The 25,730-nt window shown below is 44.7% G+C and overlaps 1 protein-coding gene across 14 annotated transcripts in view; it reads left to right on the top strand.

Annotated features, from left to right (window-relative positions):
* The window catches only part of PXK (PX domain containing serine/threonine kinase like), an 88,241-nt gene that overhangs the window by 6,814 nt on the left and 55,697 nt on the right, over nt 1-25,730 (top strand). Inside the window, exon 1 of one of the 14 annotated variants that reach the window (XR_009732624.1) lies at nt 14-22,358. The exons of the other annotated variants lie outside the window; for them this stretch is intronic. The gene's annotated coding sequence lies outside the window, so the exon portion shown is untranslated. Of the gene's footprint in view, nt 1-13; nt 22,359-25,730 lie in introns of those variants that run through there. 14 annotated transcript variants of the gene reach the window in all.

Here is a 25,730-nt window from a genome sequence, read left to right as displayed (position 1 = left end):
TCGGGGCGGGCGGCGCGGGGCGGCCCCGGGCCTTGAGAGGGCTGCGGGCGGCCGGGCAGGGTCGCCCGGGAGGGGCCCGGGGCAGGGGTCGGCGGTCCGGGCCGAGAGGGCTTGGGCGTGGCGTCGCTTCTGGGCCAGGGTCCCCGGGGCCCAGGCGGCAGCCGAAGTCCTGAGGGGACGAGGGTGGTAACCGCAGCCCCTTGGGCCAAGGGAGTGGGAGGGGCTCGGCGGTGCCCTGGGAAGGGATCCCGAGTCGGGGGAGGTGAGGGACCCCCGGGCCCACCTCGGGCCGACTGAGGAAAGGGACCACTCAGGACCCTCTCCATTTCTCCTCTTTGGGGCGGCTGAGTTTCCCTCCTTTCAGCTGGGCATCCGAGTGGTGGAAATGAGGGTGTGCCGGGTCAAATGGAAGGATGACTTTATAGAGCCTACTTGTTGGGATGGCAGAGTGGCCGGTGTCTGAAGCTCCCTTTCCAGGTCAGCTGCTTGCCTGAGGCACGGGGAGATGGTGAGGGAGGCAGTTTGGGCTCCTGCTGAGGCAGGTGTTTGAAATTGCTCCTTCCCTCCTCTAACTTGTTCTTTAGCAGGCAGTGGTAGCATTCAATTTAGTTTAAAACCCACTGGAGTAGCATAAAGGAGTAATAGGTCCTCATAGTAAACACAGACAGAGTTCATTCCTGTTACATAGTGTCTTTTATGGGTCTTTAAAACCGTGGTTGTTTTCATGTGCCTGTACCTTTTTTTTTTTTTTTTTCTTGAAAAGCACACTGTGCATTATAATTTACCAGCAATAAACCAGTAAAAAAAACCCCAAAAAACCAGGAGCTGCTAGCCAGTGGGACTTTGTTTGGGAAATAATGAATGGGGAGAGAGAGATTCTTTAGATTGTAATGTTTTGTTGGGTCACCAAATCAGATTCAGGCTAAGAGGCTTGTTTGTTTACCATTGCAGGGTGTTTGGGGTTCATCATCTGGAGCCTAAAGCCCCACAATAGCCTTCTGTTTCTCTTCTTGCTCAAGCTGTTCTGGCGACTTCAAAGATATCTTTTATTCTGTTGTATTAAAGTGGGACTTTTTTGAACCTCAGTTTCCTCTTCCAACAGTCATGCTTTGTAGGGTTTGGATCGTTCAGAGTGTTCACTTCCAGTTTAGGAAAATGATCATGTATTTTTTAAAGTGCATTTTATTTCACTGTGCATGTCTTTAATTCTGTTTTACAGACTTGTGAGAAGGCACTGTGTGGGACAGAATTTGTTAACCCCTCTGTAATTTGTGCTAAGGGTTAGGAGTTGAAATTTAGTGCTGGGAATCAAGAATAAATTCTGCTTTTTAAATTAGATTATTATTTTAACTTAGCTGTTGACCAGTACATCTTATAACCTTTCAGGGAGTGGGGTTGGGTCTTAGGCTTATTTTGTACTGAAAGTCCAGAGAGAGTTGGTTATAAATGCTCACAGACTACTTCTTCCAGAAAGCATTTCATGATGGATGGCCATTGCCCCACGCCCTGTGTTCACCTCCACCTTAACCTTGATCAGTTTATTCTGTATTTACTCCTTTAGTTTTCCACTCTACCGGGCTGTGAGAGGAGGGATGATTATTGTTCATTTTTGGGCCCCAGTTCCAGGCATCTGATAGGATTTCATGTGTCTGTTGAATGACTAAATGAATGAATTGTAACCGTCCTTCGTCTTCTTTTCTGTTTGTGTTAAACTGTAGTGATAAAAAATTGAAACAGCATGACATCTGAGGCTCTACATTGAGGGGTCAGTGCTTCAGCAAAGTGGTGAAAGATGTCATAGGATTCTGTTTTTGCAGAGGTTTTAAGAAATAAAATAATTTAGGGTAGAGAATGGGAGTTCCTATAATGATGACTGAACACCAAAGACAGTGACTCACAGGAGACACATAGAGGCAGATGTGGCGGAGTAAAAAAATTGCAGCATTGTCTTGCGTAATTTTTTACTGTTCAGTGTTCTTGTCATTTTAGCTGTAAAATATGAGACTGAAAATTATTGCATCAGCCCTGAACTTTATTGAGAAAATCCTATGCTGATGCAAACTTTTTGGACTAGTAGACTCTTAAGGGTAAGTCTCTTTAAAACAGGAACTGTTGGAAATTGTTTTGAAAAGCAGTAGTTGTTAAAAGTGGTATACAGAAGAAAAAGGCATTGTTTTCTGTTGGGAAGTTGGAAGATGGTTTTCTGGCTTGTTAACTGAAGGGAGACGGTATCCCCAAAGTCAGAGGATCATCCTCCCTTTCAAATGCCAAATCTCTGTGAAGTTACTCCTTGACTGTATGTAGGACAGAAAGCTATGGAGAGGGTACATGGTAGACTTCCTTTGGGTTGGACGAGGCAGGGCCCTAATATGGGTTTGGGGTGACATGTCATGTGATGACATTGGTTGGGCAAGGCACTTAAGCCTTTTTTTTTTTTTCCACTTAAGCTTTTTGATGTTTAGTTTTGTCACCTGTAAATGGAGTAATAAAATGCCTGCCCTGCCTGCTTCCCAAGGTTATTAAAAAGATCAGATGAAAAAGTCTTTACGAAGTATTTGTAAAGTACATTCCTTCCTCCTTCCACCTATTCATTGTATGGCCACATATATGCAAAGGGTTAAATACATTAACATGTTTTGATTGCAAGTAAGCTAATTTCTGTCCATGGTTGCCTTTTTTTTTTATCAAGGTTTTATAGCAGAAAATGTTTTGTTCCATATGCTTTAGAATTTATGGACTTGGGAAGGGAAAATTGTGTGGATTGGAAAATAGAGATGCCAGAAGGATGAAGGGAACACAAGGTCACCACCAGAAAGGCGTGTTGGGATGAAAAACCGGCAGAAGGTGCAGGTTGGTAGGTGGTTCTGTGCCTGAATGTGGTTTGAATGATTTTATTTTCACATTTATGGAGCACGATGAATTTAGCTTCAGGAAATAGAGCAGGCTTCTGCTGCAAGGAAATGAAACTTCCATAAAATCAGAAAGGACAATAGTTAGAGATGCTTTCAGCAAGGGGAGTAGGGGAGTGGAAAGGGAAGAATTTTCCAGACAAAAGAGATTCTGGTAAAAGAAGCCACCCAGGTAAATTGTGGGAAACTTTGGGAGCATTATGAATGAGATATGTAAGTTCTCGACTACATGAAAGGGAAAACTTTGGAAGTCAATAGACTGAAGAAAAATGCTTACCTAGCTGAAATAGAAACCAGAGGAGAACCTCCAGTTTTGGAGAAGGTTGTTGTCAAATGTCTGTATCCAATTTTTGCTGGTCACTATGCTGTAGTTTGATGGGTCTTAATCTCCATTTCCTCCCTTTTTAACTGTTCTTCCTTGAGGTTCATCAGAATTAGGGTCCATTGACTCTGCATTTGGTGCATTTTGTTCTTGAGAAACAAAAGATGATTTAGTGGTATTTGAGGCGTAACAGAGTATTTTACAAGTCGGTGGAAAAGATAATATTTCATGTTAAAATCTTTACTGAAAATGGATCTTACCTTGAACTTTGATTTTGGAAAGTGCATTCCTGCACAGCTTGTTTATTCAACAATACACGTTCCCTTAACAGAGATGTGCTGAGCACCTAGCATGTGCCAGACACCTGCTGGAGGTGAACTTCACAGCTCCTGTTCACATGGAACTTTGTTCTGTCAGATTCTGAGGTCTTCTGTTTTCCAGGGTGTTTGCAAGTCAACCTGAATCTTTACCTGTCATAACAAAGAGTTTTGAAGTTCCTTTTGTGGCTTGGTTTATTGAGCTTCAAGCTCTCCTCACCTTTTGTTTTTTAAATAGTCTTTTAAACTCTATTCCCATATCACCAGAATACCTTTTCAAATGTGATGCCAAAACTGGAGACATGGTTGCTTGAAGGCCTTGGCAGTTTAAATAGTCCAGTGCTCAATATCAGAATCCATCTGGGCTTCCTTTGGAGATGTTATTTGGAAACTTATTTTGATTACCAAATTATATTGAATATTAAAATTTTTTCCAGGGTGTTTGCATAGACAAGTGGAAGCAGAATGATCATTACCTTGCAGCACTCGCACACATTATAATAAGATAATAATAGTGATTTTCTGGGAACTGAATCACTCATCTTCGACTTGGTTATATATTTTTCTGTGATTGTCCTTGAAACTCCTGATGGATGCAGTCAGAAAACTGAGCTGGATGCTTAGAGACGTGTAATTAGTTAATTCATAGATTCAGTCTCTTCTTCAGTCTCTTTCTACTAAAGAATCAGTTGTTTTGTACCTTGATGTAGGGGCTGAGGACTCATAATTCTCATACATCACCTCTTTTGAGGATTATCCCACTAGAAAGCTTTCTTGCCATAGGAATACAGATAATAACCTGGCTGGAGTTACTGGGAGGAAACAAGGATTCTGGGGCTGAGGTTTATTTTAAGTGAAAAGATACTTACCTGCTTTGCTCCCCTGGGGGAATAATGAAAACAGCCACCCACGTGTACATAGCTTCCATGTGTACTGTGATCTTGAGATTGTTCAAAATACAGGTTGTTGATTGAGCGCCTCAGTGGGTGCATCTGGGGCAAGTTAAACAAACCCTCTGTTCTCCACGGCAAGCAGGTGGTGTGAGCGGTTTCCAGGCAGCTTCCTATGAAATGAAGCTCCTTTCTGTTCCATCCTGAAAATGGGCAAGCTAGACACACAGGCATTGTTTCAGAACTCGTAATTGATTAAGTGTAGGGGGGGTGTTGTGGCAGGAAGAGCAGTAGGCTTTTCCTATTGTTTTTCCCCTTAAACTGGCATTTGTCCTTGTCAGTGACTTCTTTCATGGATAACGTGCCCACGGTTTGGGGAAATTAAGACAGCTCCTCTTCAGAGGTGATGAGGGGGGCCCTGTGTTTTCAGCTTGAAACTTTTAACGAAGGGCTAAGAAACAATTACTTGACCTTGGATAAGTACTGGGACCTGAGTCCCTGCAGGTTGGCCACTTAATCTCCGGCTGACTTTCTGACCACCAAATTTGAGGTAAATCTGGCCATTTCTAGCTCAGGATCACGACATCATGCATTTCCCCCAAAAGAGGACAGTTGAAAGCAAAAAAGAATTCCATTGTCATTATTGTCTTCAAATAATCCAGTAGTTATTTTTTTAGTGGCTAACAGAGTATTCATTAACATAATGTTAGCTTGGGAAACTCACTGCAGAGTAACAGGCGTCTTCCCCGGAAGCTGTTTGCTTGTGTCACAGCTTTATGTAATTCACATACCATACAGTTTACCCATTTAAGGTGTATAGTCTATGGCTTTTGGGTATAGTCACAGAATCATATATCTGTTGCCATACTCAATTTTAGAACACTTTTTATTATCTTGAAAATAAGCCCCTGACCCCTTAGCCCTCACCCTGGAAAGTTTTATGACATTGCTGGATGCTAACCCCAGGATATATTCTGAGTCTTTTATCTCTTTGGGTCCAGCTCCTTCCAGGTATCTGATTCATCAGAGGGACAGATTCTCTGTAAACACGTGTAAATGTGTAAATGTGTATATATGACCTCTTAGCACCTCACTGACCTGAAACCTGCTCATGGGCTCTGGGTCTTCAGGCTGGAATCACTGGAAGAATTTTGAAAACTGTTAACTTGGAGAGTTACTTATTTTAATTGGTGAGAGATGTGCATTTTAAAAATGCACTGCACTGTCACATATATTACCACTTAAAGAAAATCCTCTAAAAATGACTTTTGACCAACACAGGGGTTTGGGCACTGACCCTTCTTACACTGGGAAATCTGCATGTGACCTTATAACCTGCCCTTTGTATTGGTGGACTCAACCAATCTCACGTGGTGTAGTACCACAGTACATATTTATTGGGGGAAAAAAAAATTCTTGTGTAAGCGGACCCACACAGTTCAAACCCATGCTGTTCAAGAGACAGCTGTGTTGAAAACAGTAGATGAATTATGTCCTGTGAGTGTGAAGAATTGCTCTGGGTCGCAGCCTGCCTAGTGCATGTAGGTGTGAGTGCCAGGTGACTTAGTGATCAGAGTACACAGGGGAAGGGCAAAGGGCTCTGGGCCAAAAAGCCCTGGCCTCAGACCCGCCTTTTACCACAGCACCTCTGTTTATGATATTCAAACAAGGCTGCCCACATTTCTTTGACATGGCTCATCAGAAAGAGGCCATTTCTCCTCATTTTTCAGCTGAGGCTTTTTCAGGGGGCCGGGGAGAGTGGGGCTATGCTTAGACAGCTCGCCTCTTCCCCTTCCCACTCCCTAAATGGAGAGGGCCACATGGGCCGCTGTTCAGCCACTGTGGGTGCTTTTCTTTCCTTTTTTTTTTTTTAACTTGAAATCTAGCCTTTCATGTCTGTCTGTGTATTACTATTTTGATTCAAACTAGCACAGTCTCTGCCACAGACAGGAAGCATTCAGTAAGTATTGCTGAACCCATGAGTTTGTTGAATGAATGCATTTCTTCAGGGCTCAGCTCAGGAAGCCCTGCCTGTAGACGGCTACCTACTGTCTTACCTACCAAACTACATGTCATTTCCTTCCTCTGTCATTCCTACTTGGTTTTATTTGTGTGAAAGTCACAAGCATTTTACACACAGATTATTTCTTATTCCCTGTTCTCTGTTTATGGCCTCTCTCTCCAACACAGGGGAAACTGTAAATAGCTGGAGGAGCGGGGCAGTGCCTTAGTGATCTTGCTTAATCTCTCCAGCCTCAGTTTCTTCTTTTAAATTTATTTGGCTGCATTGGGTCTTAGTTGCAGCATGTGAGGTCTTAGTTGCAGCATGGTACAGGGGTTCTCTAGTCGTGCTCGTGGGCTCAGTAGTAGGGCCGCAAGGGCTTAGTTACCCCTTGGCATGTGGGATCTTAGTTCCCCAACCAGGGATTGAATCCATGTCCCCAGCATACAGGGTGAATTCTTAACCACTGGATCACCAGGGAAGTCCCAGCCTCAGTTTCTTCATCTGTGAGGTGGGGTTAGTACGAAGATGCTCGGGCTCTGATGATTAACTGAACTCAGACACATGGGTCATTCTGAACAGAACTCAGCGCATAGATGTCACTGTCTTGGTTGTAGTTTACCCTCTGTATTTGTTAGCGCCTAGTAACTTTTTAGGTATTTGTACTTTTTTAGGCACTGAATGGAAAAAGGAAAATTATTTCTTTAAAAGTTCGTCTCACTGTCACCTGTGACTGCTAGAAAATAGCAAAAAAGACCAGTGACATTTCAAAGACCCCCTCAGCCCCACCCCCTTCCCCGACTCCTTGTTTTTCCCTTTTACCCTGGAGGGACACGTTCTGGCAGCCAGGCTCAGAGATAGAGCACAGGGTCTCCTTACCAGGCCGGCCTGGCAGCAGAGCTGGCTGTTGTTGTTCAGAGACGGCAGGGGAGGTGGAAGAGGCAAGTGGGCAGGCCACGGGCTCAGCCACCAGACCAGCAGAGGAGTTCCCGGAGGCCAGGCCCACAGGGAGGTCCTTGGCCAATGCCCACTTCAGCTCCTTGCATCCCAGCTTTTGTTCATCATCAAAGGAATCCCAACATCAGGTCACACACACTTGATCTCTGGTAGCAGGGTGAAAAAATAAAATAGAAAGCCCTCTGCTTTGTTCTTTTTCCTGCCACTTTCTCTGACAAGTGACCATGCTCATCGCCATTCGTAGGGGTGGAGGGGGAACAGGGAGCTGACATCTTCTGAATGCTGCCTCCTGAGAAACGTGTGAATATTCTGTGGCCTGACTGCCTTCCTTTCCCCTAAGACGAGCGCAGTCAGGCTGTGGGCTCGTGTCCCAGGCTTGGACGCAGCCTGCTCGATGAAGTGCACAGTTTCTGCCCTGTCAGAAAGCCTCGAAGACGTTGGGAACATTAGCAAGCACTTAGTTTTCTGTGTGCCAACCACTGTGTTGAGTATTCAGCTAAAAAGATGAATGAAATAGTGAGCTTACAACCCTGGTAGATGTGGTAGACCCATAAGCCAAAGGAGAAGTAGGTATGGAAAGTGCCAGTCTGCCTGGGAGCAGGGAGGGCAGGTGGGTATGGCCCCACCCACTTCTCCTGGGGGAACTAGGAAAGGCTTAACAGAGCCTTCCAGAGAGCTTGTTGTAAATCAGCATTCCACGGGCCTTTTTTTCCCCTTGCAGACTCTTTTCATAATAATACTGAACTGTAAAAACCACCTCTGGAAGTGATTTTTAAATTTAAACAATATTCTATTCAGATTAGCACGTTTTTAAAAATTATAGTATTTTATCTTTGGGATCTGAATTATACTGGCTTCTGAAATCTTACAGTAAGAAATGTGATAAGGTAAATACACCTGCTGCTTCAGACAGTTTTCAGAATAACCATTTTTACAATGATTCCCATTTCTTGTCTTACTAACTCATATTTTGCCATTGGCTTTTCCTTAAATCTGCCTTTAGTCACAGTCCATTATGGGTGTAAATGAAACCCTGTATGACTAAGAAGAAAATAATTTTAAAAGCTACATAATGGTCAAAACCATCTTAAACCAACTGGAACTGTGAGCACTTGGAGACCTTTTGTTTTGAGTTAAAGGGAAAAAAATACTTCAATATTTATTGACAGATTTTTTTAAGTAGAAATAGAAGCCTTATAAGCTTCAACACATAAATTTTGAAACACTTTCCAGAACCCCTAGTTGTTTATCTTGTTCCAAACTATTACTAACCCACCAAAAGGATCTCAGTTAAAAAAAAAGAATGAGAGAATGAGCAGCTGTGTTCTCTGAGGTCAGGATCTATTTTCAGGGTGCAGAAGGTCTTTAGTTCATTCATCAGATGCTGCTGAGTATACCCCTGTGTTCCTGGCACCATCCTAGGCACTTGGGATGTGGGTCTAAGCAAGGCAGACTCAGTCCCTGCCTTCATTGGTTCATTCATCGCACAAAGATTTATTGTAGAGGATTCTGGTGTCAATGAAAAGATGGAAAATGAGACTAGAGCCAATTGTGGGGTCCTTCGGATGCCACACTAAAGGATCTGAATAGCAGGGAAGGGCTCAAAGCACACATGTGGCAGAAGGTGGTATTTTAGGAACTTCATTTGTTGGCAGTGTGCAAGGCTCAGTAAGAAAGGTGGAAGAAAGAGAAGAGTCCAGAGTGATCATGAAGCGGTGAAGTCAGAAAAGCCACATCTCAAGTCCGTGGCAGGAGGGAAACAGGGACACTAGAAATGATTACAAAAAGAGTATAAGGTAAGCAGTGGGTAGCTGGTCTTCCCAGAAGGATGGTGAATCTGAGTTTGGATTTAGACAATACTTGTCATGAGAACAGTTAGCATTGTTAAAGCACTTTTTATATGCCCTGTGCTAGTTTGATAAGTTTTAACCCATGCAATTCATGGGGTCGCCAAGAGTCAGACACGACTGAGCAGCTGAACTGAACTGACACATGTAAATGTAACCACTGTGTAACGTTTTCATTACTTGAAATACTTTCTTGGTCCTCTTTGCAGTCAGTACCTGGCAACTGCTGACGTGCTTCCTGGTTACTGTTTCACCTTTTCTGGGATGTCACAGATAAATGGAATTTTGTAGGCTATAGTCTTTGGTGTCTGGCTTCTTTCACTTAGTTTAGAGCTTTGCGCGTCCTCCATACTGTTGCATGCTTGTTGTTGTTTTTAAGGGGAAGCAGGTTTATTAAGAAAGATACTCCATAGGTAGAATGCGGCTCTTCTGTTGCCTGTTTTGTTGTTGTTGTGTGTTTTTCATTACTGAGTAATGTTCCACTGTTTGAAGGTTCCATAACTTGTTATCTGTTGACCAGTTGGTAGACTCTGGGTTGTTTCCAGGCTGGGGCTAATCACGAATAGAGATGCTGTGAACATACCAGTCTTTTGTAGATGTGTTTCCATTTCTCCTGGGTAAGTACCTAGGGATGGAATTGCTTAGTCACGTGCTAAGTGAATATTTAACTTTATAAAAAATTGCCAGACTTTTCTAGATTCTCATCTGATCCTCATAATCCCTCTGAATTGTGTCTGTTATCATCACCGTTTTTTCAGTTGGAAAAAAGTCAAGTGCAGGAAAATTGGAGGAAAGTAAAGTACATAATTTGCTCCAGGCCATAAGGCTGCGGGGCAGCAGAATGAAGGTTTGTCTGATGCCTTTGGGCGATGTTGGGAGCCATTCCCAGCCTGATCTGTTGTTAGGGCCACACCTGTTTGGCGGCTCCCCTACGCCTAGGCCTAGCCAAGGACAAATCAGTGGGCCTTCCCTAATCTACAGAACCAGACACTAGCTTGAGTGACCATTTTCTCAGTTCCTCTATTCGAGTTGCTAGGAATGGAAGTATAAAGAAACAGGTGAAATTAAATAGTACGTTCTGCCTAACCCACTCTCTCTGAAATACTGTCATTGGTTATATGCAACCAATGTAAAGGTTGTTAATGTATTTTACATTGCTTGTCATATGAAGCTTTTGAAATCTGGTGTGTATTTCCCAGTTACAACATATCTCAGTTAGGACTAGCCTCATTTCAGGTGTTCAACAGCCACACATTTTTTGCGTCTACTGTACAGGACAGCACAAATATAGATATTAAAAATAATATCCAGAGGTACAGTTACTGAAATGGAAAAAAATTCATGTTATATTAAGTGAAAGAAAGCAAGTCGTAACACTGTATTTAGTATGCTTATATTTTTATAAATACATGTTTACATCTGCAAATATGTCATCTATAACCATATTGGCCAGTACTGTAGCCACTGGACTACTTAATTTTTTAAAAAATAGTTTTTCTTTATTTTTGGCTGTGCTCCGTCTTCGTTGTTGCTCGGGGTTTTCTCTAATCGTGGCGAGCGGAAGCTGCTCTCTAGACGCGATGCACGGCTGCTCAGTGCGGTGGCCTCCCTTGCTGTGGGGCACAGGCTCTCGGTGCGTGGGCCACAGTAGCTGTGGTCCCGGGCTCTAGAGCACAGGCTCAGAAGTTGTGGTGCGCGGGCTTAGTTGCACGTGGGATCTCGGATCAGGGCTAACACGTGCCTCCTGCATCAGCAGGTGGATTCTTTACCACTGAGCCACCAGGGAAGCCCTGGACTACTTAAATTTAATAAAGTTAAATAAAAGTTAAAATTCTGTCCTTAAGTCAAACATGGGGCACGTGTGCCTGGTGGCCGCCACATTCAGCCTCACATCCTTGGGTCACTACTCTCTTCAGTCTGCCAACCCGACTGAGAAAGACTGAGTGAGACAGTAGGGTCTGCCAGCCCTGCCTCCAGCAGGGCGTGGTGACCTTTGAGATCCAGAGCCTCCACGGGCTTTAACAGTGAAACACAAGGAAGAGGTTCACTTATCCTGCAGCTGCTGTTAGTGTTTAATGGGAGCAGCGTGTGGAAACACGGCAGTCCAATCAAAGACCCTGTTCTGCTTTGGTGCAACTGCCATTCAGATTGCCGAGTATTCAGAGCATCCACTTCAGGCACGTTCATGTAAAAGTGTTCCTTTCTGCTTAAGAACATGCCTAGTATTCATGGTGGGGCTTGTTTAAAATCATTTTCTTATTTATACACACTTTCTATGCAGTGCCCAGATGACATCCATTCTGGAAGCGCATAGACAACAGTTTGTGTACATGTAGCAGGAAGTGGGTTGCAAAGTGCGGAGTATTAGTGTCTGGGGGGTGTTGTGAGAGCTCCACAGCTGCGTTAACTCAGATCCCTCAGGCCCCAAGTACCCTCCTCGTTTGGCCCTCACTCTGTCCCAACCTCTTCCCAACTTGACGGACTGGTTCTGCTCGTTCAGCCAACCTCAGAATGAGGGGTAGATGGTATGAAAGCATTCTGCCCAAGGCCATAGAACCGGGGAACTCCTGTGCCCGTGAGTCAGACAGGCCTGGGGTAGAGGCCGTTCTCAGCACTTACTAGCTGAATGCCCTTGTTTAGGGCATCCACCCTCTCTGAGCCCCGGGATTGTTGTAAAAGAGTGACATCTGTCTCCATGCATTGCTGGGAGATGGACTAAGCTGAGGAACAGAAGGCGTAGAGTCAGCGCTCCATGAACAGCAGTTATTACCTTCAGCTCTGAAGACAGAAGTGGCAGCATGGTGTGCATAGTCACATATGTGGTTGGTTTGAATTGGAAGTAGTGTCTCAGGAGAACACGGTGACATTTTTAGGCCAGGCAGAACGAATTTCTGTGTAGTCAGCTCTCTGTTATCCTTAATGATGGTGACCAGTTCTACTGCAAATTATTGAAAGCAGGAGGGACTCCCCTAGCTTGACTTCTACTTTCAAGCTTTTTTTTTTCCCTCCCACCAAATGTTTTACTGCCCCTGATACAAGGAGAAGAGTTCATTTGTTTGACTTTCATCTTCTGTTTTTCCAGTCTTCCCAGCATAGTAAAAGTGCTGATGAATTGTAAATTGACCAAAAGTTCCCTTGCCAAAGGAAAAAAGATGCTACTTTGCTTTTATCATTGATAACATACTATACTCTTATCCAAGCTTGGATAATTTTGATCCTTATCTTACTACTTGAGATTCTTTACAGTACCATGTTTTAAGTGATATATATGACAAACCAAGGAACTTAAAAAAATGGTTTTTCCTGATTTGAAATGTAATATATGCTCATTGAGGATAAAGTGAAAAACAAAAAACAGAAAATAGCTATGAGAATTTTAATCACAGATAATTTCACCTCCGGAGACAACAGATGTTAACGTTTGGTGTAGTTCCCTCTTTCTATGTCATCCCAGAATTTTTTATCCTTTTTTTTAATAATTAACATCAGAGCACATACCTTTTCCCAGGTAATGAAAATCATTTCAGTACGTCCTTTTAAAGTCTTGCACGTTCTTCCACTATGTACATAAACCATAAATAACTTGCCCATTCTCTTATTTCTGGTATCCAGGTTATCCTGGGCTGCCCTTGTGGCTTAGCTGGTAAAGAATCCACCTGCAATGCCGGAGACCTGGGTTCAATCCCTGGGTTGGGAAGATCCCCTGGAGAAGGGAAAGGCTGCCCACTCCAGTATCCTGGCCTTGAGAATTCCATGGACTGTATGGTCCATGAAGTTGCAAAGAGTCAGACACGACTGAGTGACTTTCACTTTCAGGTTATCTTAGGCAGGAGGCTTTTTAATTAGCCTGCTTTAAAATTGGGTGTAGAAGCAGGGACGATTGAGGCCAGGGGAATGCTATTCCTTGTTAGCAGTCGGAGACTGATGAAAATTGTTTTCCATGTTCCTAGGGAATGGCTGTTCCTTCTTCCCTCGGTGTTCTTGGTGCTGCTGCTGACTCCTGTACTTGCAGGTTAAAGCTGTGACAGATTCCCCCTTGAACACCTTGCCTTTGCTATTTTTTCTTTTAATATTTATTTTGCAGAGCTTCCCAGGTGGCTTAGTGCTAAACAATCTGCCTACCAAGCAGGAGACTCAGGTTCAATCCCTGGGTTGGGAAGATCCCCTGGAGTAGGAAATGGCAACCCATTCCAATATTCTTCCCTGGAGAATCCCATGGGCAGAGGATCCCGGCCAGCTACAGTCCAGGGGGTTGCCAAGAGTTGGACACGACTGAGGAACTGAGCCCGCGCGCACACAGGGTCTTAGTTGTGAGATGTAAACTCTTGGTTGTGTCATGTGGGATCTAGTTGCCTCACTCGGGATTGAACCGGTGCCCCCTGCATCAGGAGCCTCAGCCACTGAGCCACCCAGGGAAGTCCTTCGCTATTTTTTTAGCAGGAAAGAAAACGAAGTTACAAAGCTGGCCTTTGTGCTGGCTGCTTTAAGTATGCGATGTCACTGAATATTTGCCACAGCCCTATTGGAAAGGTATGATCTTGCAGATGAGGAAACCGAGGCTCAGAGGAGTTGGGTCACAAAACTGGTAAGTGACAGAGAGCCGCTGTGCCTTCCCCTGAGGCCCTGTGGTCGTGGCTGATCACCACACAGTGACCAGCTAGAAGGACTTGGGGTGGCCTGGCTTCCAGGCAGTGGCAAACGAGGATAGAGCGAGAAGCAGCCCGAGGGAGATGAGTGCTTCTGCCCTGGTACTTAGGTTGGTAGCAGCTGAGAGTGCAAGGGGTGAGAAGTTGGCCATCTGAGGCACCAGAACCCACATAAAAGTCACGATCGCCAGCCAGATCAGAATTTGTGTGTTTGTGTTTTCTAGCCAATTACATATGGTGTGTGTGATTCTGAGTTCATGTTGTCTGCATCTGTTTCTACCCTTTCAGGGCATTGGCCTAAGAGATGTGAGGGCTACTGAACAAGCAAAGGTCATATTTCATTTTTAATTACTATTTAATTGAGTCTCCAGATTTTCTAGGGTTTATTTTCTTGGCTCTGATGTAAGATGGAATTCATGAGTTTCCATCCTAGCAAATTATGTAATGGTTTTGGTGTCATTTAGGGGTCTCTGTACTAGAGAGCAGCTACAGGAACTGCTGATTAAAACACTGCATCCATCCTGTAGTCATGTCTGAGGTCAAAAGCATTTTTGAACGCTGCTTTGCAGTATCTCTCCTGGCTGGAACGTGGGCTGTCTTTGAAGTCGGCGTGGAGACCAGCTCCCCCTGCAGAGCAGCAGACCATCTGGAAGGGGAGAGCATGGGCTTCAAAAGGCCTAAGAGAAGGATGCATGCGCAGTCGTTCTTTTAAGGACGCTGACTCTCAATTCCGGGATCAAAGCATGTTTGTGACGTGGTCCTTGTCCCTTCTGTGACCGCTGAGTGGAAACTGGAGACTTTGTTTTGCATAAAGTTAAAGCACAAGGTTCTATGATTCAGTCAGTTAGGTTTTTTTTTTTTTTCCAGTTAGGTTTTAAATGAAATTTATTTCATGTGGTTGAAAAGGAGATACACTTGACTTCACTCAGTTGCCAAAACCTAGGTGAACATAGCAGTGATTCTTCAGATGGCTTTTTTTTTTTTTTTTGGCCTTTATTTATTTTACTATGTTTGTTTCTTTAATTGGAGAATAATTGCTTTACAATATTGGGTTGGTTTCTGCCGTATCAATATGAATCAGCCACAGGTATACATATGTCCCCCCCCCGTTTTGAACCTCCCTCCCATCTCCCACCCCACCTCACCCCTCTAGGTTGTCTTGAGCACTTTGTTGAGCTCCCTGCCATATAGAGCAAATTCCTACTGGCTATCTGTTTTACATATGGTAATCTGTATGTTTCCACGCTGCTCTCTCCTTCCTACACTGTGTCCACAAGTCTGTTCACTACGTCTGCATCTTCACTGCTGCCCTGCAGATAGGTTCATCAGTACTGTCTTTCTGGATTCCATACGTATGCACTATTGACAACAGCTAGGACACAGAAGTATCCTACATGCCCACTGACGGATGAATGGACAAAAAAGCTGTGGTACACAAATACCATGGAATATTAGTCATAAAGAAGAACGCACAGTCAGTCCTAATGAGGTGGATGAACCTAGAGCCTGTTATACAGAGTGAAGTAAGTCAGAAAAACAAGTATCGTATATTAATGCGTGTATATGGAATATAGGAAGATGGTACTGATGAGCCGATCTGCAGGGCAGCAGTCGGGATGCAGACATAGACAACAGATGCCTTATTAAAACCGTAATGCTTTCATTTGTTTGGGGGCAGGTTTTGTACATTATTGGCTTGCACAGCAGTTAAAGCACAGGCACATTCTAGCTCTGAAATCTGCAAGTGAAATGATGATAATGATTATTTGGTAGAGCAAGGAGTAATCATTTGTTCTCAGTGAAATGTTAAGGATTGTAAGCAGGTGGCCTGCACACTGAGCAGAAGTCCTGCAACCGTGAGAGTTTCTTCAGGAAGCTTGCTGTCCTGCAGGGTTGTGCCACCCACTGCCCTGCTATAACTGTGTGATGGCACAGGTCTGTGTATTGATTTCCGTGAAGTCTGAGGGCCTGGGAGATTGTGGGGATTTTCTGGAGAGCACGTTTAGACTTTACCTGGATGCGGGTGCACATGAGGGTGGCAATATGCCACCTGTTCCCCGAAGGGGCATGTGATCAGTTAACAGACACCCTTCACCGAGCATTCACTGGGCTCCTGCCCCTTGGCCTGACCTTGTGTCGAGTGCTGTTTGGAATACAGAGAAATGGGTGATTTTAGCCTTTGAAGAGCTCAGTCCGGTTGGAGAGAGACTCCCTCCCCAAACGTAGACAGACGTGGAACAAAGATAACCCTGATATAGTTAAAATGCTGGACGTCCCAAGTCTTGGCTAGGCAGAACAGCGAAGGGAGAGAAATAAATAATGGGTGTTCAGGCTGCGCGGCGTCTGATTAGGTGGAGGAGGGATCAAATACAAAGAAAGGGTTAGGACAGTTTGGGCAGGCGGTAGAAGAGCATGGACGCCAGGCTGCGGAGTTTGGGTTTTATCCTGTGGCCAGTGGGAGCCCCTGCAGGCTCCTGCCCAGGGAAGTAGCACAGTGTTGGCTGTCCAGCAGGGTCACTTGTGCTCAGCATTCCCTGGGGGGTCTGGCAGTGAACTGGGAGTGCTGTGGTGCCTGGTCGCTGGAGACCCAGACCTGGCCTCCTACCCCAAATCTCCTGTTTTCTAGTCAAGGTATTGATCATTTCGGAGACTCTGCCCCTGGCCGTAAATGAAGCTTCCTGGTTCTTCCTTGCTCTCCTGAAGGGACACTGGTGAATCCTGTGAGTGGGGCCACCACCGAGGGACTGTGCGGGGAGTGCTAGAGGGCTCAGGTTAGGCACCTCCCATACCCAAGAAGCGGAGAAGGCGATGGCACCCCACTCTAGTACCCTTGCCTGGAAAATCCCATGGACGGAGGAGCCTGGTAGACTGCAGTCCATGGGGTCGCTAGGAGTCAGACATGACTGTATAACTTTCTTTTTTTTTTTTTTGTATAACTTTCAAGTAGACAACCTGACTGACTTCACTTTCACTTTTCACTTTCATGCATTGGAGAAGGAAATGGCAAGCCACTCCAGTATTCTTGCCTGGAGAATCCCAGGGACAGGGGAGCCTGGTGGGCTGCCGTCTCTGGGGTCGCACAGAGTCGGACACGACTGAAGCGACGCAGCAGCAGCAGCATACCCAAGAAGAAAGGAGAGTTCCTGCGAAGAGGCGGGGAGGGCTGGGGATAGGGGGCAGAGGGCACTGTGGATTGTGGCGGGTGCTTGGTTCACTGGTTCCCTTCCTCTCAGGAGAGGGTTTTTATTTTTGTAGTGTGAAGCTGCTTCCTATCTACAAGGTTTAGAACAGTGATTCTTGCCTCTGGCAGCACATTGGAATCACTGGGGAACTTTTAAGACTTACTAATGCCTGTGCTTCTGTAATGAAAGGACATCTTTTTTTGGGTGTTAGTTCTAGAAGGTCTTGTAGATAGATCTTCATTGAACTGTTCAACTTCAGCTTCTTCAGAGTTACTGGTCGGGGCATAGACTTGGATTACTGTGATATTGAATGGTTTGCCTTGGAAATGAACAGAGATCATTCTGTCATTTTTGAGACTGCATCCAAGTACTGCATTTCGGACTCTTATGTTGACTATGATGGCTACTCCATCTAAGGGATTCCTGCCCACAGTAATAGATATAATGGTCATCTGAGTTAAATTCACCCATTCTAGTCCATCTTAGTTCACTGATTCCTAGAATGTCAATATTCCTGTTTGACCACTTCCAATTTGCCTTGATTCATGGACCTAACATTCCATGTTCCTATGCAACATTGCTCTTTACAGCATCGAACCTTGCTTCCATCACCAGTCCCATTCACAACTGGGTGTTGTTTTTGCTTTGGCTCCATCCCTTCATTCTTTCTGGAGTTATTTCTCCGCTGATCTCTAGTAGCATATTGGGCACCTACCGACCTGGGGAGTTCATCTTTCAGTGTCCTATCATTTTGCCTTTTCATACTGTTCATGGAGTTCTTAAGGCAAGAATACTGAAGTGGTTTGCCATTCCCTTTTCCAGTAGACCACATTCTGTCAGACCTCTCCACCATGACCCGCCCATCTTGGGTGGCCCCACATGGCATGGCTTAGTTTCATTGAGTTAGACAAGGCTGTGGTCTGTGTGATCAGATTGGCTAGTTGTCTGTGATTGTAGTTTCAGTCTGTCTGCCCTCTGATCGCCTCTCTCAGCGCCTACCATCTTACTTGGGTTTCTCTTACCTTGGACGTAGGGGTCTCTCTTCAAGGCTGCTCCAGCAAAGCACAGCAGCTGCTCCTTACCTCGGGATGTGGGGTAGCTCCTCTTGGCTGCCACCCCTGCCCTCATCGCAGCCACCCTGCTCGAGCACCGTCGCAGCCGCCCAAGTAGGAAGTCAAGAAACACCTGGAGTAACAGGCAAATTTGGCCTTGGAGCACGGAATGAAGCAGGGCAAAGTCTAATAGAGTTCTGCCAAGAGAACGTACTGGTCATAGCAAACACCCTCTTCCAACGACACAAGAGAAGACTCTACACATGAACATCACCAGATGGTCGACACCGAAATCAGATTGATTATATTCTTTGTAGCCAAAGATGGAGAGGCTTTATACAGTCAGCAAAAACAAGACCGGGAGCTGACTGTGGCTCGGATCATGAACTTCTTATTGCCAAATACAGACTGAAATTGAAGAAAGTGGAGAAAACCACTAGACCATTTGGGTATGACCTAAATCAAATCCCTTAAGACTATACAGTGAAAGTGACAAATAGATTTAAGGGACTACATCTGATAGACAGAGTGCCTGATGAACTATAGATGGATGTTTGTGACATTGTACAGGAGACAGGAATCAAGACCATCCCCAAGAAAAAGAAATTCAAAAAAGCAAAATGGCTGTCTGGGGAGGCCTTACAAATAGCTGTGAAAAGAAGAGAAGTGAAAAGCAAAGAAGAAAAGGAAAGATATACCCATTTGAATGCAGAGTTCCAAAGAATAGCAAGGAGAGAGAAGAAAGCCTTCCTCAGCGATCAATGCAAAGAAACAGAGGAAAACAACAGAATGGGAAAGACTAGAGAGCTCTTCAAGAAAATCAGAGATTCCAAGGGAACATTTCATGCAAAGATGGGCTTGATAAAGGACAGAAATGGTATGGACCTAACAGAAGCAGAAGATATTAAGAAGAGGTGGCAAGAATACACAGAAGAACTGTACAAAAAAGATCTTCACGACCAAGATAATCATGATGGTGTGATCACTCATCTAGAGCCAGACATCCTGGAATGTGAAGTCAAGTGGGCCTTAGAAAGCATCACTACGAACAAAGCTAGTGGAGGTGGTGGAATTCCAGTTGAGCTATTTCAAATCCTGAAAGATGACGCTGTGAAAGTGCTGCACTCAATATGCCAGCAAATGTGGAAAACTCAGCAGTGGCCACAGGACTGGAAAAGGTCAGTTTTCATTCCAATCCCAAAGAAAGGCAATGCCAAAGAATGCTCAAACTACTGCACAATTGCACTCATCTCACATGCTAGTAAAGTAATGCTCAAAATTCTCCAAGCCAGGCTTCAGCAATATGTGAACCGTGAACTTCCTGATGTTCAAGCTGGTTTTAGAAAAGGCAGAGGAACCAGAGATCAAATTGCCAACATCCGCTGGATCATGGAAAAGACAAGAGAGTTCCAGAAAAACATCTATTTCTGCTTTATTGACTATGCCAAAGCCTTTGACTGTGTGGATCACAATAAACTGTGGGAAATTCTGAAAGAGATGGGAATACCAGACCACCTGATCTGCCTCTTGAGAAACCTATATGCAGGTCAGGAAGCAACAGTTAGAACTGGACATGGAACAACAGACTGGTTCCAAATAGGAAAAGGAGTACGTCAAGGCTGTATATTGTCACCGTGCTTATTTAACTTCTATGCAGAGTACATCATGAGAAACACTGGGCTGGAAGAAGCACAAGCTGGAATCAAGATTGCCAGGAGAAATAGCAATAATCTCAGATATGCAGATGACACCACCCTTATGGCAGAAAGTGAAGAGGAACTCAAAAGCCTCTTGATGAAAGTGAAAGAGGAGAGTGAAAAAGTGGGCTTAAAGCTCAGCATTCAGAAAACTAAGATCATGGCATCCGGTCCCATCAGTTCATGGCAAGTAGATAGGGAAACAGTGGAAACAGTGTCAGACTTTATTTTGGGGGGCTCCAAAATCACTGCAAACGGTGATTGCAGCCATGAAATTAAAAGACGCTTACTCCTTGGAAAGTTAGGACCAACCTAGACAGCATATTAAAAAGCAGAGACATTACTTTGCCAACAAAGGTCCGTCTAGTCAAGGCTATGGTTTTTAGGTGGTCATGTATGGATAATGAGAGTTGGACTATAAAGAAAGCTGAGTGCCGAAGAACTGATGCTTTTGAACTGTGGTGTTGGAGAAGACTCTTGAGAGTCCCTTGTACTGCAAGGAGATCCAACCAGTCCATCCTAAGGGAGATCAGTCCTGGGTGTTCATTGGAAAGACTGATGTTGAAGCTGAAACTCCAATACTTTGGCTACCTGATGTAAACAGCTGACTCATTTGAAAAGACCCTGATGCTGGGAAAGATTGAGGGCAGGAAGAGAAGGGGACGACAGAGGATGAGATGGTTGGATGGTATCACTGACTCGATAGACATGGGTTTGGGTGGACTCTGGGAGTTGGTGATGGACAGGGAGGCCTGGCATGCTGCGGTTCATGGGGTTGCAAAGAATCAGACACGACTGAGCAGCTGAACTGACTGAAGTGAATGCCTGTGCTTTGGCCCAAACAAGTTAAATCAGAATCTCTGGGAGGTAGGGTCAAAGCATGGGTATCTTTTTTTTTTTTTTTAAGTTCTCTGGGTGATTCTAGAATGTAGCAGGGTTGGGACCCTTTGCATAGATGTAGAGAAGTAGGAACACCGACAAGTGGAATACCTCCAAACAGCTTCCCGTTCTCTCTGTGCTCTGAGTCTCAGTGAATATGATTGTTGGGCCTAAGGGGAAGAAAAGAATGCTGTCGATTCAATGGATTTGAAATTTGGCTTTAAGTTTTGACTTTAGCTTCTTTTACACACTTCTTTCAAAGTGGTCTGTGTTTGTAGCCTCACTAAAGTAATTTGGGGCCAAAGTAAGTTTTCCTCCCTAGTTTTTCCTGAAATCTCATCACACCGATGCAACTTTGAATAGCAGCTACAGTGCAGTAAAATCTTGAGTATCTTTTTGGAAACTCAGGAAATACAAAATGTCAATCAGAATGCTTATTGGGGAAATGCCTACACTGAGGGCATTGATCAACTCTTGTGGAAATGACAGCTTCTACCCCTGCCCCTTCAAAATGAGTCCCTCTGAGTTCCCTAGACTGGTGAGGACCCCCATCATTCAGGACTGCAAAAGAGCCAGGCTCAGGGCATCCCCAGGGCCCTGGGGTTTGCCAGCCATGCCTGGTAGGTTGGAAAGTCCAAGAAATCGATGTGGGTTCCAGCTCCCAATCAGCTGCTTCCTGGCTGTGCAACCCTGAACAGCTCACTTAATTTTGCCCATCCTGTTTTATCAGAGCTCTTGCCACAAGATCAGTGCTTATCTGTGGCAATTCCATCTTCTGTCCCCTGGCTTAAGTCAGTAGTCATGTGGTCCCAGTGCCTTTCCAGATTGAAAAACTTCAGCCCCCGCCACACTGACTTGCTGCGATGCCCACATGCTAGGGCTCTCTGCAGGGCAAATGCCCCACCCCCGGCCAAGTAAAGGGATGTGGTGTCCTGAAGAGGAGCAGGAAGGAGGTCCTTTGGGGAAGTGGCCGCAGATGGCAGCCCGGGCAGCCGGCATAGATCTGTGTGATGCAGAGCCGCCCTGTGGGGCCCTTAGCTCTCCCTTCTGTGACAGTGCTCTGTCATCTCTTATAGAGCCTGCAGGTTCTGTTCCACATCAGAGAGGGTGGCAGAGATGGAGGTGATACACTGAGAGATTCTGGGCTGCTAACTGTGGCTCTGGAGGTGGAAGCCTGCCTTCGAATGTTGGGTTTCTGCTGGTCTCCAGGGCTCTCTTCTCTCGGTTTTCATCAGAGCTTCAGCCTGGTAGCAGCAATAGAACAGCTGTGTTCTGTTTGCTCTACAAATCAGGGATTTGAGGTGAAGGTATTTCCTTTTAGTAAGGCTTGGTGGTGACATTCAGGCACTCTGAAAAAAAAATTTTTTTTTTTTTTTTTTAATATTTAGGGGTGAACTTGCTCCTTTCCAGTGGAATGAACATATTTCTGAGCAAAATCACCCTACAATATTCCACTGTCTTTCTATATCTGTAACCACACGGCAGATGGGGCCTGAGGGCAACACTGGGGCCTTAAGGTGTCTTCATGTGTCTTTACAGGGGAAGCACAGTGAGGTTTCTGAGGCCACCAGTGATTACGTGAGCCCTCTGGTGGGTGTGCACATATCACCCACGGTGTTGGTGTGGAGCAGGCTGCGGGAGAGGACAGGTGACGACAGGTGATGACTCTTCCACCCGCTGCGTCCCCAGCCTCCATGGACTGGACTGACCTGTTTCACTCGATCACTCTGGACCTGGGGTTCTCTGTCAGCACTGTCGACGTGTAGGGCCAGGGTGTCTTTTGTTGTGAGGCTGTCCCGTGTGCCTTGTACATGTTTAGCAGAATCTCTGGCCTCTAGCTTTCAGGTTCCCATAGCATTTCTTCATCCTGTGACAACCAGACATGTCTCCAGGCATTGCCAGATCTCTGGGGCAGATCCACCTTCTTTGGGAAAAAAACACTGATGTCAACATAAAGAGTGTCTTGGCAGAAACATTAGTTAGGATGTCCTTTGGGGACATCCCAGTCTGACTATTTGTGACCCCATGGACTATATGGTCCATGGATTTCTCCAGGCCAGAGTCCTGGTGTGAGTAGCCATTCCCCTCTCCAGGGGGTCTTCCCAATCCAGGGATCGAACCCAGGTCTCCTGCATTGCAGGCAGATTCTTTACCAGCTGAGCCACCAGGGAAGCCCAAGAATACTGGAGTGGGTAGCCTATCTCTTCTCTAGGGGATCTTCCTGATCCAGAAATCGAACTGGGGTCTCCTGCGTTACAGGTGGATTTTTTTTTACCAACTGAGCTACCAGGGAGACCCCTCTGACCTCAGGATCCCAGCCCCATCTTGTAGTTATTGACTTACCTTTTGCTAAATGCTTCCCTCAACATTATTGCATGCCATTTTATAGCCAAATTACAAAACAAACCCCCCCTAAACTGTATATCTACAGAGGGAAGATTGGAGTCAAACTGTGGGAGTTATACCCCTAGCATGAACAAAAGTGCAGGAATTGGGACATGATAACTGTTTAATTGATGTTTATCATTTGCAGCAACATCTTTGTACAACACAGGTCTAAAGTTTAAACTCAAAGTATATCAAGCAGGACAGCAGTGTTTATTTTGCATCTACCAAGTGCTCAGCGTTGAACTGCACTTTATTTATTTACTTTTGACTGTGCTGGGTCTTCGCTGCTGCAGGGCTTTGCTCTAGTTGTGGAGAGTGGGCTGCTCTGTGGTCGCGATGCACGGGCTTGTCATTGCAGAGCATTGCTCTTGTGGCAGAGCATGGGCTCTGGGGCGGGAACCAGTAGTCGAGGCACGTGGGCTCAGCAGTTGCGGCTCCTGGGCTCCAGCACGCAGGCTGAACACTTGTGGTGCGTGGGCTTAGTTGTTCTGTAGCATGTGGAACCTTCCCCGATCAGGGATAGAACCTGTGTCTCTTGCATTGGCAGGCGAATTTTTTACCACTGAGCCACCAGGGAAGCCCTTGAACCAGAATTTTGAAAGTTAGTATTATTCCTCTGACAGATCATAGTGAAGCAATGGATGCTTGAAGTGATTTTTGAGAAATAACAATTCCCCCCAATTTGAACATCAAAACTTGTTTGTGTGTAGTTGTTTGGAAGTACTCAATTATATGTGCTGATTTTAGCTTTACTATAAGACTATAAAAGCCCAGACAATCTGCCAGTAAGAGAACCCTGAGAAAAAAGAAAATGTCAGAGCTAACAGACTGATCTCCAAATACAAGAAAGCCAGGTATTTTTAGCATTTTATCTTTATGTATTCAGAAATAATTGCATTGGCATATTGCTTAAGGGATTTGCCATACTACACAAGCCAGTTTTGAAATATTCATATTATAACCTGACATGAAACCAGCTAAGCAGGATGCCAGCCACGTAGTTGATTCACTCGTAATTGAGTGGATATTGTTGAATGTATCATTGTTAACATAGTTGAGAGTAGGCAGAAATTTCTGCTTATGTGAACTTTATCAACCTTTGCAAACTAAACAGAGTGGAAATGAATGATAGTGTAATAAGATCTATTTTAAAATTCAGCTGCCAAGTTAACAATGCTTATTTGGCTTTATTTTCTCCATAGCCTATTTAATTCAGAATTAATTCAGTAGAAAGGATTTGTTGAATTCTGTGTTGATTAAGCATTTGTTGAGTAGTTACTGTGAGTAATACCTGAATCATACCATCCCAAAATGTTAAAACAATTCTGAGCATTTGAGGAAAAAAACGTTTCTGTTTTTTTCTGTGCTTCATCCCTGTGTGTGTAAGCAGAAGGCTGAGCAAGGTCTCTTGTTTCCTGCTTATTTGATTACCTGGGGAAGCTCTGAAAACTTCTGATTCCTAATTTCTATCTTGTAGATTCTGATTTAGCAAGTCTTGGGAATGGTATTTTTAACTCTCTCGCTTCTCCTGGCTCCCCAGGATCAGGCAGCTTCCAATGATGAGGCAGCTTGGGAGGAGGGGGAGGTGTCACTGAATTTGGTTTCTTTGGAAAATGCTATAACTGCATACCTATTACTACCTTTTTACCTATTTTCTTAACCATAGCCTTTTCTAACCGAAAAGCTTATATGCAAACTTTGAGCAGGAAAAATCATTGATCTTAGTCCTCAGACTCTACTAAACTAATTTTGAATGCTAAGGTTAATTTTTAAATTTGAGATAATTGCAGATTCACATAGAGTTGTAAGAAACATTGAAGAGATCCCATATCTCTGTTATCCAGTTTCTGTCATTGGTAGTGTCTTGCTAAACTTGATATGCTATCACAACCAAAATATTCACATTGACCAGTCAAGATACAGCACCTTTCCGTCAGCCCAGACATGCTCATGTCTTAGTCCATTCAGACTGCTCTAACAAAATACCAAAAACTGAGTGGCCTATCCACAATGGATTTGTTTCTCACAGTTCAGGAGGCTGAAAGTCCAAGACTGAGGTGTGAGCATGGCTGCTTTCTGATGGTCCTCTTCCTGGTTCAGAGCTAGCACCTTCTCAAATGATCCCATGTGGCGGAAGGAGTGAGGGACCCCTCTGGAGCCTCTCTTGTAAGGGTGGTGATCCCATTCTTGAGGGCTTTGCTCTCATGACCTAAGTAACTCCCAAAGGTCCTCCCACTTTCTAATACCATCATTTTTGGGAGTTAGTATTTCAGTATGTGAACCTTTTGGGGACTGAGACATTCAAACCATAGCACATCACCTTGCCCTTCTGTAGTCACACCTGATTCCCTTCCACACACACCCTGCTACGCCAGCTGTAACTGTTGACAACCAACAGACTGTTCTCCATATCTGTGATTCTGTCATTTCATAAATATTGTATAAATGGAGACATATAGTTTATAATCTTTGGGGATTGTCTTTTTCACTCTGTGTAATCCTCCAGAGGGGCTTCCCTGGTGGCTCCGATGGTAAAGAATTTGCCTGCAATGGGGGAGACCTGAGTTTGATCCCTGGCTTGGGAAGATCCCCTGGAGGAGGGCATGGTAACCTATTCCAGTATGCTTGCCTGTATAATCCCC

This window comes from Bos javanicus, chromosome 22 (assembly GCF_032452875.1).
Source record: "Bos javanicus breed banteng chromosome 22, ARS-OSU_banteng_1.0, whole genome shotgun sequence".
NCBI lineage: Eukaryota > Metazoa > Chordata > Mammalia > Artiodactyla > Bovidae > Bos > Bos javanicus.
The sequence above is the reverse complement of the archived record's forward strand: the minus strand, read 5'-3'. Positions and strand labels throughout refer to the sequence as shown.